The following is a 19530-nucleotide window of genomic DNA, read 5'->3' as shown; positions in this document are numbered from 1 at the left end:
TACAAGCCAACAGGTTAGCCAACTGCTGGCCGGAGGTCATCCCCACACTACAGAACACGCTGAAGAAAACTTTCTTTGAAAATCGAGTAAGAATGGGAAAAAAACAAAAAGAAAAGAAAAAAAGGAACAAACCCAAAGGGCTGAACAGAAGACAGAAATGTTAGAAGCTCTCCATATTTCACTTTCTCAGCTGAAATAGCTCTTGCTGGTCTAGTACAGAAAGGATGCTGATACCCAAACCCATTAGGTCACTGTGAGGATAGCTGTGCGATGAAGACACAGACTTTGTTCTAAAATTTTCTGATGGAGCTTTGTCAGAACTAAATAAAAGGACCCTCATTTGCCATTTTTCTTATTCATGAGGCTTCATCAGATTGGGATGCTAGAGAAAAGGTGGTGAAACTTGACGAGGCTTACAACAGCTTTTTCAAAGGTCAGACTATCCCCAAAGGATGGGAAAGCCTGCAGGGGGATAAGTCTTCACATTCTATCTGTTTAGTGGCTCAGTGACTATTCCTGTTTCTAAGTGCTTATCAGGGATTCTTTATTCCTTACAAATACCTAACACAGATAAAAATTCCTCCTCGATTATAAACATTTTGACTTATAGCTCAATTTAGCAAAGCTCCAGGCCCTAGCAAATGATCCAAATCATAACCGTTTGTTGATACGGGAGTCAAAATACTAAACGATGAATTTAAAAAAAAAAAAAAAATCAAAGCAATAAAAAAATCCAGTAGAGCAGTGTTTTCTCCTGGATAGAACGGGTGCCGCTGCTGAGACACAGAAGTCAGTCCCTTGGGAGGCAGGGTTTGCCAATAAGCACAAACCCTCCACACCCTGGGCTGCTGTTGCAGAATAAATTTACTCGCCTCCTCCGTTCATTCAGCTGTCCATCTAGTTAATGAAAAGTAACGTTTCAGTTCGGGCTCTATGTTTGACTTGCAAATACACTACCACCCGCAAAAATAAGCCATTGCCCACTGCGATGTTACAATATTAACACACGCTTTCCAGTTTTGATAGAACAACTTTGACGTATTACCGAGGGCACTGAGTCATCTACCTACTCCCCAAGGAAATACTGAATTGCTACAGTTTCTATTTAGGACACTTTTCTCATTCTTATCTGCCCTGTCTCAGCATCATTATCATTGAGTTATTAATTTTCCAGCTGCCGCTCTTTCGTGTGTTGACCATCTCAGGTAACAAGGTTAGCGCCAATGAGAACTCAGACATCTCCCAGATCACCTGATGGTTTCTAATCCCTAAGTTCTATGGAAGGTCATGGCTCCCTTCTCTGTCTGACACCCACAAGCACATCTGCGTTGGAATCCCTATGTCCATGCAACGCAAAAACCAGACCCTGGGTCTTCTTCACCATGACTTCCTCATGACCTTACCGTGACTATCCGTGCAATGAAGATATGCAACTTTTTAATTTAGACTTTTTTACAACTGATTTAAAAAAAAAAAAAAAAGATAAACACTCATGTCAAACATAATGTTCATCTGGCATCACAAGAGCCACAAATGATTTGCTAGAGGCCTGGTACATTTTCTTAAATGCCCCCGTCCCTCCTTAACGATCTAAAAAAAAAAAGGAAAAAAGAAAAAAGCCGTTATGCTTATGCAGGTAAGAGACATGTAAGAGCTGTCAAAATATTCCAAACTGGTGTATTTTATTTACTTCGGAGGGAAAACAGTATTTGTGGATTTCTGAAGTACCGTGCACGCGTGTGTTTAATAGACGCACATGCTGTGCTAAGGGAAGGTGGCAAAGCACAGGATGGAGCCCATGGGGAAAGTTCTGTTTAGCTTAGAAAGAAAATCTCACCTGAGAGATTTTTCTGAGTTTTTCATATTAAATGTTACCAAATGTAGTTGCATATTCATTCAATTATGGGAAATACCACTCAGGCACCTATTTAATTTTTCTCACTCATTTTGGACATATAAAATATTATAGTCACAGTGCCACATCAAAGACTCAATTTCACAGAGAAAGGGAGGCGGGACGTGGTGTGCGAAGGGAAAAAACATCCCCTTCCCCCTCCCCTTACTTTCACATGCATGAAGCTGGCTCACTAAAGCCCACCGCAACAGAGGGAAGTTCAGGCCCTTCCTCAGTAGCCCTTTCAAGGAGCCATCTGGGAAACAGAGTCTGAATGCATTTCTGTAGATTACAAGGTTACCTGCACAGAGAAGACATGCAGTGCCAACCTAACTGAGCGGAACTGCATTTCCCTCAGAATTCTGATCCTCTATGCCACTTAACAAATAACCTGCCACGCTTTCTAGTACAAATGTTATTTTCCAATGCACAACACTTGATCATCCGAGAGCTTCTTTTTCCTTCCGATGACATGACCTCTCACGCCCACTCTAATACCACCTCCGTGATAGAAGACATCTAAGATCCAAAGAAGGGTTCTAGTAGTGTGGCTGTAAGCATCTTTGATGTGCTTTGCCACATAACCAACTGGCCATAAGGCAATTCTGCATATAAGATTTAAAAAAATAATAATAACTTGCTGACAGTGTGGTTTGACAGTCTGTTGGTTTCATCAACTGGCTGACAGTTTAGTTTCATTTCTCCACTGATGCAATAATCCTGTTTTATATCATATAAATTTTAACCCTCACAATCCTCTAGACAGAGGCACAGAGAGTCTTGAACACACATTTCCCGTGGAACCTTGGAACTTCTATCAACAGACCCGTGACAAGATGCCAAGAACGAACAACAGTGTAGGTTTTCACCACAATATACAACAAGAGCTCATTTACAAACATACATTCTAGTATTTGTTAGCAGATATGTCTTTGAATGAAGAAAGAAATATTAGCAAAAAAGAACGAGTATGATGTCGAATGAGGAGATCAACCAACCAACCACCCAACAAAAAAGTATAAGGCTATGAACAAAAGACTCTGAAGACAGGGCTTAAGTACAAAACAAAACATCAGTTATTTGCACAGTTTTGTCAATGAATCAATACCATACATCTTAAATGTATACAAACATACTGTATTGGCAATCAAGTCTTTTTACGTACGTTTGTCACTTATTTTTCATGTTTCATTATGTCCTTTTTTTTAATGAACGTTCCTCCTTTTTTGTGTGTGACTTTTATCTTTTACAGCAAAATTGACTTATAGCCAATTAATTATTTGGTGAAAATGTTTGCAGTGAAGTGGCTTGCAACAGAGATGTTTATGGCAAAAACGCCAGACATCCCAAAGAAGAACCCCCGAAATCATTATTATAAGATCTAAACAAGTAATAGAAAACAAAAATGAATTTGACATGCATTTCATTGCTGGATGTACTCATGTTACCTCCTTGCTAATCATGGGAGGTTTTTAGTTCTATCCGGTTCCTCTGAAGCATGGGTTAGTCTTAGGTATTAGAATAAAGAGTGAAAAATCAAAACACTCGCAAGGGATTTTATCTTCACACAGCATCCTTAAACTCTCATTCGAGATTATATGAAGGGGAAATATTTTCTTGACATTAGAACCTAAAGCAAACTTGGTACAGACTCAAATATAATGAAAATAGAAGGGAGATATAAAGATAGCTTTGGTGTTATAAAAACAATCCTCGTGGGCTTGAAAACACACACACGCACACATCCACAGGTCACAAGACGACCTGGGGATTCGCCATCTTCACTTTAAACTGACCTTCTGATTTTGAGTAGAAAAAAAAGTTTTTTGCCACAAACTCCCCCTTGAGACAGGTGTAACAGCCCCCACAGAAAGAAACCAGCAGCCTCAGGAGCTTCAGTCGGCTCCAAAGCTGAAGGCACACGAACCTAAGAAGGAAGGTGCTACTGCACAGAGATGCCAAGTGGCTCTGCTATAAAATCGGCTTCACTCTGGGAAGTCACAATTCCGGAGTAAACCAGGTGCCCTGGCAACCAAATGTTTATGGGAATGCTCCTTCCCACCCTACCCCTACTTCGGCTGTGCCATCTCATGAAAATACCAGCGGAGAGAAGAGGATGTAGCAATGGCGGGATTTTGAACGCACACTTCAAAGCATGATGGTAAGTATTGGTGCTGGCTCTGATCAAACCACTGTCAAATAACTACTCAGATAAAAGATGACGGCCGGGGGGAGGGGCGGGGCGCAGCTGGGTGGCACAGGCAGTTGAGCGCTTCTCAGTTTCATCATCAGGTCATGATGTCAGGGTCGTGGGATCAAGTCCCTCATGGGGCTCTCCACTCAGCGTAGAGTCTGCTAAGGATTCTCTCTCCCTCTGTCCCTCCCAATCATGCTTGCTCTCTCTCTCTCTCTCTCTCTCCCTCTCAAATAAATAAATAAATAAATCTCTAATTTTAAAAAAATGGCAAGGGAATGAGTTCCATTTGCTGACATCACACTTTGGGATACATAAAGTAATCCTTGAAGAATAAGGGAGGAAAAAAAGGTTTTAAAAATTCTGAAAAGTTGGCGAAATAGATAGATATAATCTCAATGCCAGAAGGGAAGATCAGCTACAAAAGTTTTGCACAGGCATAGTCAAGACAGGTTTGAGGGGGTTCAGGCTAATCTTAAGAATGGAAAACTAGGAGAGGCTTCAAATCAGAAAACAAACAGTAACCAACCCTGTGAGGTATCTCATTGCCTAGTTGAATCCTTAAGGCCACCAAGTCTCTGAAAGCACACATCATAGCAGGAGAGAGAAGACTCGAACTGATGTTAAAATTTCACGTTGACATTGTAAAGAACCATCACAAAAGATTCAAGGATTTCCTCTCTGAAATTTTAAGGGTAAAAATACCAAGTTTCTGGGATGGGCTGCCATTGAGCACAAGGATATATTAGCACCTGAAGTTCTTAAAAAGATACTCTGGAATAGAAGTTGGGAATGTTGGATCTGGGGCCAGAAAAACCTTCGTGGAAACCCCGTCACGTATTTCCCACTGGCTTGGTGACATCACGTCATTTCCTGTGTGGCTTAACCTCTCTGAGTATCAGTTTATTCATCAGTAACACAAAGCCCATGTGTAATTCTCACAGGACCGTGACCAAGGCTAAGTGAATTCCTGGACACACTACATCTGGCATACCGCATGTGCGTACCAAACATCTCCCATTTATGATGTTGTCCCTTCAAAAATCATCTCCCTCTGAATAAAGTTTAGAATTGGCCATGAGGATATCGTGCATAAATGGTTACAAAAAATCACTTACATGTCAAAGAACCTAGGACTCTGTATGTTGTTGTGCCTGGTGAGGTAACAGTCACCCGTGTGTGTACACCACACAACGTATTTCTTGCTGCCTGACCCAGACACTAAAACTAAGTGTCTTGAAAAAAAAAAAAAAAAAGTCATCGTCCCTAAATAAGAAACAAATGAAGCCCAGTGTTCCATATTTAACAGAAGTCTTTCTCAAGCATAAATTTAATTACTTGAGTTCTGAGTAATCGAGCCTATTCCTGGGTCTGGACTTTTGTTGTTGTTTTCCCTTCTCTTCTGTTATGAAATAATCACATAACACGTGCAATTCAATGTATAAAAGCGAAACGAACATCTCTACGTCCATACCTGTAGAACATCAAACACACCACTGAAGTTCCAGATGTAGCCATTCCTAACCACACCCTACCCTTCACCCCCAGAAGTAATCACTATTCTCCTGCAGTTTATGTTACTGGTCCACACGTTCTTTTTCTAATCTTGCCATATATGAGTCAATCCTTAAACAATGTTGTGGCTTTAGTTTAGCATTCTTTAGAATTTTACAGAAATGGAATCAATTCAATGGAATCTTATTCTTCTATCTTGCTTTTCCACTCAACATTATGCTTATGAGATTGATCCCTGCTGATAAGCATGTTGCAGGTTATCCTCGCCGCTGTTTATTATAAATGTATCACAGTTTCTCTTCTCAACATACTGTGAATAGGCCTATTTCAGTATTTCATTGTAAGCACTCCTACAGATGTGTAAGAGTTTCTGAGACTGTGCTCTTCACAACCATACTTGCAACCATACACACACACACACACACACACACACGTATATATGTATACATATGCTTGTCAGAATGACAAGTTATCAAGTTATAAGACAAAACTGCTCCCACTCCAGGCTTGTAAGAATTTGCTCTGCTACCCTGAAGACTAAGAGGGTCAGGGGACCATTTCACAGGGAATTCCAAACTTCTTTCCAAAACTGTTACACCAGTTTCTACTGCCACCAGACTCATACGCATATTCCCTCTGCTCTATATCCTTGTCCAGTGCTTGACGCTGACAGACATTTACCAACCTGGTAGGTATGAAACGGTAGCTCATCGTGGTTTTAATATTAAAACATATCAGACCACCTCTATAATTAAAACAGTAGAGAACAGAATAGAAAATGCAGAAAGACAGCCAATTAAATACTTATGGAAATTAAATGTACGACAGGGGCACATCTCAAATCAGTGGGGAAGAGATGAGAGCTTTCATAAGTGGTTTGTGACATCTAGGTAGCCATGTGGAAAAAGAGAAAATTGGATCTATTTCCCCATATGACAAAATAAATTCCAAATGGGTCATGGACCTAAATGTCAGTGATAAAACCACACAAGCACTAAAAGAAAATATAGGTGATTCTCTGTAACAGTCCAAAAGGGTAGTCATTATCCACACATGGCTACTAAGCACTTGAAGCGTAGTTAAGTGTGCCTGAGGAACTAAATTGGCAGTTTTAATTTATTTTCATTAACTTAGGTTGAAATTTTAAAATATTTAACTCAGTTATTGGAAAGCTTTCATGTATACTTGGAACAACCTGGTTATGTGAATTTACTTTTTCAACAGCAAATTTTATGAAGTCTAAATGCAGATCAAGTATTTATTATGAAAATTTCATGACCAAATTGAAATGTGCTCTAGTGTAAAATACACATCAGTTCTTGAAAACTGAGCATGGAAAAAGAATGCAAAATATCTCGTTAATTTAAAACTACTGATTACTTATTGAAGTGATAATATTTTGATAGATTAAAGAAAATTTATTACTAAATTCAATTTCACCTGTTTCTTTTCACTCTTTTTAATGTGGCTATTAAAAGTTTACATATGTGGTTTCTACTGGATGGTGCTGCTGTATGATCTAGAAGAAAATTTCTGCACCATGATTCAAAACCAAGAGGCAAAAAAAGAAAGACTAATTAAAAAAAAAAAAAAACTGACTACATTTTTAAAAAAGTTTATATTTTAAAAAACCATAATCTGGGGTACCTGGCTGACTCAGTCAGAAGAGCATGTGACTCAATCTCAGGGTCATGAGTGCGAGCCCCATCTTGGGTGTAGATTACTTAAATAAGAACTTTAAAAATAAAAATTCAAACTAAAAGAAAACCAGAATCAGAGACAAAAGACAAATGATAATCTGGGGAAAAAAAACTGCCAGCACTGCCCATTCACCTGTCCATTCAGTTAAGGAAAAATAATGTTTTAGTCTAGGTTTTATGTTTGATTCGCAAATAAACCTCCACCAACAAAAACAATCATTCCCACTATGATGTAAGAGCAAAAGACTGGGAACAACCACACAGCCAAAGGAATAAAGTGTATATTTATACACTTTATACACTATTTATAAAGTGGTATGTTTATATAACTGGAGTCTCTGGAGTTGTAAAAAACAATGAAAAACTTTATATAGCTCCAGAGTGATCAGTGAAAAATAGTGTTAAATGCAAAATACAAGGTGCAGAACTATAATATTCTACCTTTTTCTCTAAGAGGAAGGAAATGAAGATGTTTGCATACATCAAATAGAGAGCATATGTCACATAGATCACATATACACACACATACACAAACACGTGCCTACATACCTACATACATAGGTGTATTTTCCAAACCCTGTCCATCGAGCAATGACCAGCCCAGAGACAATGAGAACTCCTAACACCTGGACTATGGTCTCTAAATACCACTCACCACTAAAAATGATCTGCAGTAGAAGTACTAGGTAAGTCTGAAATATCTTGTATACAAGAAAGTAAAAATACCATCAAAGACCACTACAGTCCTGTCAAGAGGATTCAGAAGCCAACTTAAAGAGTCTTCCACACGCCAAAGATAATTAGAGCTTTGAAAGAAGTAACTGCAAGGGATTGAAACACATATAATCTGTTAAAATCCACAAGTTCAGAATACTAAAAAAGAAAGAAAGAAAAAACCCAACCTCTTTAGTCTTTTTTTGGAAGATGCTAGAAAATCAACACATTATTCTGAGTATGATTTAAGAAGAGAGAATAACACCAAGCACTAATTTTCCTATATAAGCTATACTGATGTGGTTCACTTCTTCTTGATAGTAAAACTCCAGCTAACAAATGCAGGACGGATGGCGGAATATCATCCTTGTACAAGCCTTACCGAAACACTGTATCTAAGCAATGACCATCAGTGGTTTTGGAAGGACCCGGAGGAAACTTTATAAGGAAAGACGGAGCTGACGACACCTAAATCCACTGATCAGACTAAACCTCAGAAAAGAAGAAACAAGAAGGCGCATGTGCCTCCTGACGTGTTGTCAGAGAAGGTACATAACACTTCGTATGATGGACTCTTGCCAAACTGTCTGACCGAGCTTCCAGTGGAGATCAAACTACCGGCTTACAGGAAACACGAGAAACAGAAATAGTGAAGAACGCCAAGAGAGAAGATGCCATCAGCAAACTATAGAATGCGGGAAATCCCACAGAAAAATCCTTGTTTCTTCAATAAATAAACTGTCAGGAAAGAAGCAAAAGAGGGAAAAACAGTTTTCTATAAATGAGGACAGATGCATCTTTCAGGTGTGAAAACTGTTTGAATCCTGAATGTAACAAATTAATCATCAGAAACAGTTATGGACCAATCAGGAAAACTTGCTTTCTGATTGGATATCTGATATTAAAGAATTATTGTTAAAAATTTTTTAGGCATGATAATAATATTGTGATTATCCTAAAAGAAAAAAAGTCCTATCATTTAGAAACATAACCTAGAATGCACGGATAAGATGACGTGTTGTCTGTGATTTGCTTCAGAAAGAACCAGTAGGGGAGGGGAAAGGAACAGGTGCATGTGGCAGGAAGGGGAGAGGAGTATGGAGAAAACAGAACTGGCCAAGCGCTGATAATTAAAGGTCTGACTTTCAGAGAGCTTGGGTTCCAGTCTTGGCACCACCACTTGAGGGCTACAAAACCTTGGTCAAGGTCCTAAAGACCCTTAGCCTCAGTTGTTCTTTATCAATAAGTAGAGGTAATGGTAGGAGGTTCCCCATAAGGCTGCTGCAAGCATTAAGAAGGTAATTCATGTAATGTACTTAGCACAGTGCCCAGGCACAGAGTAAGTGACACAAAACGAGTTGGGTTTCATTATTCTTACCATTAATTATGACCACTGTTGTTCAAGATCAGGAAGCTAGAGACAAAAGGTGGTAGAACTGGGATGAAATGTGCTGACTGCAAAGCCCTCCTTCGTTCCAGTGCATTAATATGCCTCCCCCACCCCGACCCTGAATCTCAGTGGAGACTGAAAACACGTAAAAATACTCTGTAGTAAGAGTCTCTTTTTCACAAGACAAGGCTTTGATGGCACTGCTACTCATGGCTTCTAGAATCAGACAGTGAGCCATCCTCTGTCACAGTGTCACAGCTTCACGTGTCTTTACTGTTCATGGTTCCTCATCTGGGAGCAAGTACACACTCTAGTATCCCAACCCCCTTAAGTCAATACGCACGCTTGTAAATCCACAGGGATTTGACACTGCACTAGTTCACCGTCCTCCCAAAATATGACCTCAAATATGTCATTTTTATGACATCAGATGCTGGTGTAAATCATCTGAAGCAAACCTCAGAATCCCAACATGTCAAACTCCCAGTGAGAGAACATCGAACTTGGCAGGCAGCACCAGCTAACAGAACACTACGGTGCTAAGTAGCCGCATCATGAGATCTCCTGTAGGGTAAATAGCTCCACTTCTATTTAATAACAGATTTACAAATTCTGAGAAACACTCTTCAATATTATTTTATTTCTTTGCTGGGCCATGCTGACCACAAGGCTGATTCGTGCCCCACCCTCCCTGCTTCCAGGACACCGGGCCTCGCTGCCCGGCTGCCCGGCCTCTCTGAGGGCCTGTACCGTTCCTTCTCTTTCACCGTCCCTTTTCCATCCACAGCCCTAAATGTCGGTGCTGCCTGGAACTCACTGCTCAGTTTTCTTGTGCTTACTCTCCCTGGGCAATCTCGCGCCAAACCACACAGCTTCAACGACCAAGTTTACAAAAATTCTCATTCATTCATTCAACCCATTCACTTGCTCACCAAATACAGGCTAGGCCCCAGCTGTGCAGTAGCTGTCGTGGAGATACAAGAGAATTAAAAACAGAAAGAGTCCTACCCTCATGGACCTTACAGTTGGGGGGTAGAGGTGGGTCATCAATCAGTAGTTGAAGAATCACAAAAAATAAATTTGCAACTGTAAGAGTAGTAAGTACGTACAGACAAGGTGTACGGTGTAGCTGGAAGAGAGAAAAGAGGGATCTAACCTCACCACGGAGGTTAAGGAACAAGTCCCCAAGGAATGCTGAGATCAAACCAGTAATTCTGCCCCAAATCTCTCTTCTGAAACCTAGACCAGAATTTCAGTGTAGCTCCATCAAAAAATTAAGCACCTAAAACTCAACACACTTCCCTCCCTTCCCTCCCGATGCGTGGATTCCTCATCTCAGTGAAAGACAGACTAATCCCTCCCCAATTCTTCAGTTATCCTTTACCCCTTTCTTTGCCCTCCGGTCTCACTGAGCCCCACACATCCTGCTTCCTAAATTCCTTTCCTGCATGTCGGTCTTCCCCATGTTCCGGCACTAATTCAGTCCCCACCAGCTCTCAGCCAGTCAGGACCCGAGTTCCCTTGCTCTGACTCCCGTCTCTGTTCTCCTCCAGCCCCTTACCCACCCTTGAAAGGAACTGTCTGTCTGTCATGCAAACAACGTCTCTCCCCTGATTACACTCTTTCAGTGTCTCTGCCTGCTTGTATTTGGAGCAGTAACTCCAGACTGCTTACCGCCAAGCCTTGTGTGGCTCCTCAGCCTCATCTCCCACTGGGTTTCGGCACGTGTGTAAGCTCCAGCCATCAGGACCCACACCACATGGGCATCCGCCGCCTGAAATGCCCACCTTCATCTTCCCTTTGTCCCTAAACTCCTTGATCCCCAACCACCAGTGTGTGAACTAGTCTATGAATCCACAGTCGCGTGAGAAAAATAACTTGGAAAGACAACCTTAGCCGCCTCCCAATACTTTTAGAAATATAAATAATGCCCCCAGAGGACTCCTGCGTAGCTACTGTCATCCCAAACACCTCTTCCCCTGTGAAGCCTTCTAGGGCTTCTTTATTTCAGGGAATCACATAATTTATTTCCCAAACTGGGAGACTTCTGAGGGCCAAGGGGGTGGTATTAAGACCTGCTGAACACGAGGCACAGACCAGGGCTGTCCCAGGGAAACCAGGCTGCACGGTCAGCCTACTCTCCAGAAAACTGACTTCTTTCTTCCCTCAACTCCCAAAGCAGCGTCATTTACCACACATCATGTGTTTGCCTGTCAATTCACTCCCTTGCCTGAGAAGCCCACAAGGGCAAGGCCAGGCCTTTTTATCTGTCTCTCCAACATCTCTCAGTGCCAGGCACCGAGATGACACAAAGTGTCATCAACAAAAGTAAATGTTTGTTTAACAGATTATCTGAGTGAGTAAGAAAGATTAGATGCCTTAATCTTGGCCCAACAAAGGAATTTTAAAATTCCCATTATCTTTTCTCATCCCACACAGTACTTCCTCATTTGGTTAAAGAGAGTTTTAAATGGGAGCAAGGTCTTCACAGAGAAAAACTTTAAGCGTCAGACCCCTGACTAGCTGTCAACCAACCAAGAGCCACTTACTCAGCATAATACACCATCACCACCCCGCCCCCGGGGCATGAAGGAAGATCTTATCATTTGCTGGGGCTATAAAAAGTACATAACTGAAAATCAAAACTAATAGTGAAAGAAATAAACATCACGTAAGAGTTACAGGCATTCAGGGATGGCAAGGGAGGAGCCACTCTCACGGTTGGTGGGAAAAGGGTCAGCCTTTGGCTCAGGTCATGATCCCAGGGTCCTGGGATCGAGACCCGCATCAGGCTCCCTGCTGAGCGGGAAGCCTGCGTCTTCTTCTCCCACTCCCCCTGCTTGTGTTCCCTGTCTGGCTGTGTCTCTAACTCTGTCAAATAAATAAATAAAAATCTTTAAAAAAGAAAAGAAAATTAAGAAAGAAAAGGGTGAGAGACAAGATCCGAACTGAGACCTGAGATCCCCAGGCAGGGCAGGGGTGGGTGCTAGGGAAGCCACCAAGGACAAGCGCGAGGTTTATTTTGTTGCTGTGTCTAGACTGCCATAGATTCCTGGCACAGAAACCAGGACATCTGAATTCTCAGCAAATATTAAGGGACTCGAAGAAGTTCCTGGATTCTCATCTCCTTCATCAAAATAGTAATCCTATCTTTCTGGGACATAAAATGAGATATACGTTGCTTCTTCCTGAATAACCTTCTAACTGCAGGAACGGTTACAAAATTATTTTAGGTAAACTGCTTCTGGCAGGACTTTCCCATAGAACTGCTGAAGTCACCCCTTGGCATGTATCAACTATCTGTGTCTTTGAAAAGTTCTCTGTAAAACACCGCCCGGCAGGCTGCGGCTCTCCTTACGCCACACCTGGCCTTTCAATCTTCGCGGGACAGAAATCGTCGTGTCAACAGAGGGGTTCCTCTGTGCTGTAAACAACCACACACAGACCTTCCTTGTCAACCTGGGGTTGGGGAGAGGCATTCAGGAATGGCTATGATACACACCAGCAGCTGTGATGATTGGTATAAAAAAGATCCCCACACTCCAGAGAAGACTAAACTTCTCATGACCTCTTCCCTGTCCAGCTCAGCTGGGGAAAACCTGAAGTCACCAAGTGAGGTGTCCTAATAAGGGGTCTGCCAACGAACCAGAACTACTATGCTATCCACTGCGCTCAAATAAAGCATAGTCCCATCAAAGAAAGGGAATTCTTACTTAAAAACCATTTGCTCTGCTCTGCTTTAAAGCACCTTCTTCCAAAAGCCCGGGAGCACTCAGGATATTGCATAACTAGCGCTGGATCTACTTGTGAAGTACAATTTTATAAAAAGACCAACCCAAGTATGTATATAATGAGTCAATAGGATATGTTTTTCCAGTTGTCCCCATTAATACTTTTTCTCCCACTGACTCTCTACTGATGGGGCTGACCTAGGCTACAAACTTACAGGGCAAAATTAGGTCCTATTAGCTAACAAGCTAATAATATTAGCTAAAGAATTCTTACTTGGCATTAATAGGTCCTGTAGGCTTATAACGTTTTCATGGAGAGCAGTAAAACCATAACAAATGAGGGAAAAAATTTGGTTCAACTTACAGTAATATTTATTTAACCAAAGGAGAAAAAAAGTAAGGTAATGAAGATGGCATTAAATAAGCCATTCTATTTCTGTCATTAGTAGATTTTGGCATAAGGCAAAGCCTTTCAATGGTGCCATTACAAAAATCTCTGAAATGCTTTTCAAGATTTATTGTCCAAATCTTTAAAAATAACAATAATCATGGAGATGTTCCTTTATTATCCAACACAGGATGTAACAGCTAAGTGAAGAAGCAGAGTACTTCAGCTGTCACTACATGCCTTAAGGACCTTAAAAAATCCAAAATACAGGGAAGTCCAAAGTGAAAACAAAGGCAAAGAAGATCCCTAAACTCACAGGTGCTCTAATCCCATTTTTCTACAAGGCACAAAGCATGTGGACTTGAACTCATGATTGCTATAAATGCATCTGCTAAGTAGCAGGAGTCTGTGAAACAGGCACAGGCAGGTACGTGCTAGAAGATCTAAAGGTTTGACGGAAAGAAGTGGGTGGGAGTAATAAGGGGGGTGTGGGGCAAAGTAGGGCAAGGTATAGGGGCCCTGAGGGCAGAAGGAAGAAGTTCCCCAGAACCCAGAAGGCTATACTTGACCAGGGAGGTGGGCGGAGTCAAGGAGAAAGTGGGCCTGGAGAGGAGGTTAAATATTGGACAAGATTATTCAAACATAAAATACCCAAGTCCTGCCGGCAAAAGTAAGGTGGAGGGGTAAGAAGCAGGAGGCTCTATGGGTGAGAATCTGTGGGACAGAAAGCCACGTTAAAGCTCCAGGAAGGACTAGAGGGTGAAAGGGACATTTGGCAAAGGAATAAAGTTAAAAACAGCCTGGAGAGAGAGAACGGATATAGGGGCAGAGCCACGGGAACGCCAGGAGCCTGGTGAGCTCCCTGCATGAGATCGGTCTCCACTCTCCCCATATTAAGTGATTTTAGAGGGAGTAGCCGTGACTATCGATTACTGCCTCCCTTGGGAAAACCTAATAAACCAAGAGCTGGGGCTACCTGAACCTCCCCAGGGCCCTCTCTCCGACTCCTTGATCCAGGCACATTCTGGGATTCCAGCATGGGACACCCGAGTGCTAGGGCTGCAGCACCAAGTTCAGTAAGACGAGGGACATGAGTTCTCTGGAAACCATAAAGTGCCGTACCCATATGAGGAATCGTTACTCACGGAACCCCCTGGACTAAAAAGATAAAGACCAAAGTCATAAATCAACACTCATGAGTGAAGAAATACTCGTCAAAGACGGATACTACATATAATCCCAATCAAGATTCCCCCAGGTAGAAATTCCAGTAATTTCAGGGGACGTTACGCCTCGTATGTTTACTTGACTGCCCAGTATTCTTCAACAATTAAAAATGCTATCCAACCCTCGCGCCTGGGTGGCTCAGTGGGTTAATTAAGCCTCTGCTTTCGGCTCAGGTCATGATCTCAGGCTCCTGGGATCAAGTCCTGCATCGGGCTCCCTGCTCAGCAGAGAGCCTGCTTCCCCCTCTCTGTCCGCCTGCCTCTCTGCCTACTTGTGATCTCTCTCTCTGTGTCAAATAAATAAAGTCTTTTAAAAAACAAACAACCTTATCCCAGGCAGAATATGGAGCTCTTAATAAGCTATGGTACTGACTTACTGAAATGGAAGTCCGTAGCTAATGTATTTCCAAGGAGTTTTTTTTCTGACACATTACAGACCTTAACTAATTAGGTTAATTCAATTCAATTCACTCGCTCACTGAGTAACTTCCAAGTACAAGGTAGTGTGTGGGCTTCTGCAGGGCTTGCAAAGATGACCCAAACCGCTTGCCTTCTAGTCGCCTGGCCAATTCATCTTCTCAGTTTCTATCGTAGATTGGAGGAGAGCTACCTCCCCTTTCCACAAGTGGAGACAGAAGGCAGTCTTTACATTCTGTGCCTGGCCTACAACCCAGGAAATACATTTTCCAGGAACACATTTCATTGCAAAAAATAAAAAAAGTCAAGGACCTTTTTAATGCCTGCTGACGGAGGATGTTGTTGGGTGATCATTTCTGTGTTCTTCCTAGCCCAGCTTACATCCAACTACTCTTGTCATGATTGCATAACCACAGCATGTCAAGTTGTTTCTTGTTGCAACTGTAACTTGTAAAATTAAACTTCAGAACTGAGATAGGCAAGCTAAATAATTGCCTACTTTAAAAATATGTATATGTGTAATTTGCATGCCACTTTAGATAAGCCCTTGAATTATGAGCTCTTAAAGTCACAACTGTCCCCAATTTCTAAAATAGTTTCAATGTTGCAATTCCCCCTGCAGACAGGCCCTATCCCTGCCTTCTCCGTGGTCTAAGCAATATGTTATACTAGCCTAGTGCAATCTGCTTTTCGTGTTTTAACAAGAACTTAATTAATCACCACATTTACTTCTCCCATGCTTTGGAACTTCTGACATTCCAAAGGAGTATCATAAAATGGCCCAAAATGCACTTGTGTGTGCCTCAGGTAGCACCAAGTGGTACTGATAAGTTCAAGGGAAGCTGGGGCTACTTATCACACTTAGGATCCCTCCACCACCCCCACGTGATCGAGCCCCTGCCCTCTCCTGCCTCTCCTGACCTCCCGGGAATTGCCATGACACTCCCTCTCTCAATCTGGGCTGTCTCACTCTGTGTGAGAAAACAACCAGTAGAAAGGGGGCTGGCCGGGAAGAGCCTGGAGCAAGCCACTAGAAATGTAACAGTCAAGGCTCGCCTGATGGACAATTCCACACAATGCTGAGGCACCATCTGCCTGGAGAGATACTCATAATCGGGCAAACCACCTTCCTCCTTGGTAGGATTTTTAATCAGGCACAGCAAGTAGTACCAATTAACGACCAAGCTCTTGATTTGCATCCTGTGATTCTTCAAGAAGCTCCAACCACTTCAAACAGTGGCCTATTAATTCCCAAAAATCCACATGAGATGACAAAATGAGACAAGGAGAAAGGGGTGACAGATAAATTACTATCCAAGAAAACAAAATTATCAGTTCTCTCCAAAGAGTTAAAATGAGTCAGTGCTGCAGAGGGAGGCTAGAACCTCAGGGTTCTTCCAGGATGAACTTTTAACGATGGATAAAAGACCTCCACACCAACCAAGGCCATTTTTCTGGGGAACTATGATCCAAGGGAGATAAGCCTGACCAGAGGAGCCCCACTTCTCCTAGGGCATTGGCTCATCCAAGAGCTAAGTTTGCTGGGTTTTGCTGCTTTGCCCAGTGGCTCTCCAGAACTGTTCTCTGAACCGTGTTTGCCTAGCTGGAAACCTGAGGGGAGGTGACATTTCAATGCTGCATTTTGTGTTCAGCGAATAAGTGCTGGTCCCAGTAATGGTTTAATGCAGTTAAATACACTCAGATGTCCTATCACCAACACTTCCCACTTCACAAGGGGTAAAACAAAAATAGCTGATCGTGTCTAAATTAATTTCTATGTCTGTTCAACTGTATTTCCAGAGAGCCAACACACAACATGTTCTATTGGTCCTACCCTTGCGCTCTAGAAGTATGAAAAAGGGGGGGGACCCCCCAAACTGAGCATCTTGGACTGAAAAACCCTTCAAAAACATCATCTTCTCCCCACCCCCACCACCACCCCCAGAAGAGCTAAATAGCCCAGACCCACACTACCCATGATTTTCTTCTACCTTGGTACATTCCAACTCTACTAAACTAAAAGGTTATTATTAGGTGAAAGGTGAGTCTACCCCTTTGAATAGAGAGGTTTTCATAACATCTCTCTGTGTAATGAACATGCCACTTCCCCAAACAGTCCATACTGTTTCCTTTAAAAAAAAAAAAAAAAAAAAGTGTTTCATGCAATCTATGGTGCGTCAGCCCCCCTCCCAACGTCTGAGTCAGAGCATGTGTGTGTCCAACCAAGGTTCTGGATGATCAGGGTGTATCACTTTCAGAGTTACTCCAATAGCTGAACTTATTATGGCTCTCTTCCAGCCACACACAACATAAGCACCATCTATTTTAAAACAAATTTCCTAACCCACATGCGATGGAAGATACCTCATAGGGAGGTAGGTTTCCTCCTGAAACAAACCACTACTATCCCCAACTGTATTTGTCATCACTCACGATTAAGGCATGTTTTTGGGGTATTTTTATCTTTGACCATGTAACTCCTGGAGCAAAAGAAAGCCTCCTCAAATGTGACCCTGGTGCCTGAGCCAATTCAGAGCTTTAGAAGAGGAATGAATGGGAGATGAGAGCCCTTAAGCCCAGGGACTTCTCTCACACAAACACTAAGGGAGGGGGGGATCCCTCCGTGGCGGGAGGAGGCAGGGTGGATGATTGGGAAGGACATTAGCAGCAGAGCAAAGGCAGCCCTGGCGGCCGCACTTCGCGAACTGCCTGCAGAGGGGAGTGAGATCTTCTCCGTGTACAATACCCAAGCACCCTGTGCTGCCTCGCATGGGCACGAATAATAAACACGCCGAGGTGAGCAGACAGATGCACCGAGACCAGCCACCCCAAAAGGTCAAAACTTCAGAAATCCCGAGGATCCCAGCACCCACCCAAACACATCAATCAGTCGGAGCGGGAGAAGGGACTCGGAGACTTAACACAGGATTCTGAATTTTGTTGTTTCCTTCTGGATCTGGCTTGCAAAGTACGGTGGCTACATGCACAGCTCGAGAGGAGCAGGCAGCCTGAGGGCGGCGGGGGGGTGGGGGTGGGAAGGGAGGGGTGTCTCACACCAGCCACCCAGGCCTCAATGTGACGAAAGTCGTCAGCAGCCCCAACCGCATCCCAGCCCCTCCGCCCCGGCGAGCAGACGCCCCCACCCCAGCTTCCGTCCCCGCACTAGCAGCAGCAGCCCCGGGCCGCGCCGCGCGCCGGCAGCGCCACCACCGCGGCTCGCATCCCTTCCGCGCGGCAGACTCCCCGCAGGCCTCCCTCCCAGCCCACCCGGGCTCGCCGGGGAGCCGAGCCGCGGGCCGCGCCGCCCGCACCCCCCGCCCGAGGCCGGCGGGGGCCACGCTTACCTTGGGCGCTCGCGGGGGGGCTGAAGGTGGCAAGCCTCCCGCCCCCCGCCCCTTTCCTCCTCGCCTTTTCTCTTCCTCCCTCCTCTCCTCTTCCTTCGCCTCCCCACAGTGAGTCCGGGTGTCCCCCTCCTCCCCGCCGCTCCGAGTAGACGCCGAGAACCCCGGAGCCCGGGCCGCGTGCGTGCGTGCGTGCGGGAGGCGACGGCGCGCGGCCAGCTCTCCAGTAACTGAGCGCGGCGCGCAGCTCCCAACTAAAGTGTGAAAGAAGCGGCGGCCGCGGGGCCGCGGCGCGGAACGTCCCTCCGGGAGTGGGCAGGGAGCGAGCGGGAGCGGGCTGGGAGCGAGCGAGGGAGGGGACCGCCGGGGAGGGGCGGAGGGAGGGAGGGGCCCTCCTCGCCCAGTCACTCACTCGAGGGGCGGGGGCAGCCGGCCACGCCCCCCGCCGCCGGCCCCTCCCCGCTCCCCGCTCCGCGCGCTGCCCGCCGCCCTGCCCCGGGGAGGGGCTGCCGAAGCCGCCCGGCTGCGGAGCCCCGGGAGGACCGCTTCGGGCGAGCGGGCGCTGGAGCCTGCGGGGAGGGAAAGAGGGCGCCGCGGGGCACATATGTGCGCATCTGTGCGTGCGTGTGTGTGTGTGTGTGCGCGCGCGCGCGGGCGTGTGCCACGAGCCCGCGGGCCGGCGGGAGGGGAGACCCCGGCCGGAAAGCTGCGTGCGGGCCCTGTCACCCGGGGGCAGGCGTGGGTGCAGCGGGGCCGCTTCGGGGCCGGAGTGCCCAGCTCTGCGGTAGACCCGGCCAGCCTCTGGGCCCTGCCGCGGGGCTGCGCCCGCGGGGAGCGGACGGAGGGAAGGCCGGGCACCCTCGGCGCGCCGCGCGGCCCCTCCCCGCCCCGGCTGGATGGCCGCAGGCGCCGCGGCTCCCGCCCGGCACCGAACCGCCTCCCAGGTGCCCTGGAGCGGCGGCGCCTTCCCCCTGAATGAAGGCCGGGCCCCCCGGCGGCAGCGGCCCCGCGGAACAGAGC

The 19530-nt window shown here is 44.9% G+C and overlaps 1 protein-coding gene across 1 annotated transcript in view; it reads right to left on the bottom strand.

The window, feature by feature from the left end:
* Window positions 1-18875, bottom strand: part of C17H1orf21 (chromosome 17 C1orf21 homolog) — a 223820-nt gene extending 204945 nt beyond the window's left edge. The window contains exon 1 of the mRNA XM_032318936.1: window positions 18514-18875. The gene's annotated coding sequence lies outside the window, so the exon portion shown is untranslated. The remainder of the gene's footprint in view (window positions 1-18513) is intronic.
* Window positions 18876-19530: the final 655 nt, after the last annotated feature.

This window comes from Mustela erminea, chromosome 17, assembly GCF_009829155.1.
Source record: "Mustela erminea isolate mMusErm1 chromosome 17, mMusErm1.Pri, whole genome shotgun sequence".
Classification (NCBI taxonomy): domain Eukaryota; kingdom Metazoa; phylum Chordata; class Mammalia; order Carnivora; family Mustelidae; genus Mustela; species Mustela erminea.
Note: the sequence above shows the minus strand (reverse complement) of the source record. Positions and strands in the feature narration are given on the sequence as shown.